The sequence below is a fragment of the Heptranchias perlo genome, chromosome 20, assembly GCF_035084215.1.
Source record: "Heptranchias perlo isolate sHepPer1 chromosome 20, sHepPer1.hap1, whole genome shotgun sequence".
NCBI classification, from domain to species: Eukaryota; Metazoa; Chordata; class Chondrichthyes; order Hexanchiformes; family Hexanchidae; genus Heptranchias; species Heptranchias perlo.
In genome coordinates this window covers 23,740,507-23,741,844 of record NC_090344.1, presented here as the reverse complement: position 1 = coordinate 23,741,844, position 1,338 = coordinate 23,740,507, and positions in this window count along the sequence as shown.

Here is a 1,338-nt window from a genome sequence, read left to right as displayed (position 1 = left end):
AAGTGCTTTTCCGCATTGCTGGTTACACGTGTTTGAACAATTCAGCAAAGTCTGGATTACCACCCAACTGTATCTTACACGGAGGTGTTGGGACTGTAAGGGGTGATCGAGGTGAAGTTTCAACCAATGTGCACAATGGCGGCCTGGTGAACCGAGTACCTCTTATAGTCAGTATAATATAAAAGATATGGACCATAATTATGAATTTCTTCTTTGCATCACACTAAGATTTATTATCAGAGAATGTACATGAGCAGGTCGATTTACGTCACGCTCCGGTCGCTTTGCATTGCCTCCGACAAATAGAATAGAATCAAAGAAAGGTCACAGCACGAAAAGAGGCCATTCGGCACATCGAGTCCGTGCCGGCTCTCTGCAAGTGCAATCCAGATAGACCCACTCCCCCACCCTTTCCCTGTAGCCCTGTATTTTCTTTCGTTTCAAATACTTATCCAGTTCCTTATTGAAGACAATTATTGAATCTGCCCCCACCACCCCCTCGGGCGGTGTATTCCAGACCCGAAACACTCGCTGTGTAGAAAAGTTTTTCCTCATGCCACCTTTGGTTCTTTTGCCAAACACCTTAAATCGATGTTATCTGGTCCTTGAACCTTCCACCAATAGGAACAGTTTATCTCTTTCTACTCTGTCCAGATCCTTCATCATTTTGAATACCTCTATTAAATCTCCTCGTAACCGTCTCTGTTCCAAGCAGAACAACCCCAGCTTCTCCAATCTGTCCATGGAACTTATGCCCCTCATCCCTGGAATCTTTACAGGAAAGGAGCCGAGCCGAGCGGAGGGAGCGTCCGATAAAAGGCGGGATTTCAGAGCGCTGAGAACAGCTGAGAGGAGCCGAGCCCAGCGGAGGGAGCGTCCGATAAAAGGCGGGATTTCAGAGCGCTGAGAACAGCTGAGAGGAGCCGAGCGGAGGGAGCGTCCGATAAAAGGCGGGATTTCAGAGCGCTGAGAACAGCTGAGAGGAGCCGAGCGGAGGGAGCGTCCGATAAAAGGCGGGATTTCAGAGCGCTGAGAACAGCTGAGAGGAGCCGAGCCGAGCGGAGGGAGCGTCCGATAAAAGGCGGGATTTCAGAGCGCTGAGAACAGCTGAGAGGAGCCGAGCCGAGCGGAGGGAGCGTCCGATAAAAGGCGGGATTTCAGAGCGCTGAGAACAGCTGAGAGGAGCCGAGCGGAGGGAGCGTCCGATAAAAGGCGGGATTTCAGAGCGCTGAGAACAGCTGAGAGGAGCCGAGCGGAGGGAGCGTCCGATAAAAGGCGGGATTTCAGAGCGCTGAGAACAGCTGAGAGGAGCCGAGCCGAGCGGAGGGAGCGTCCGAT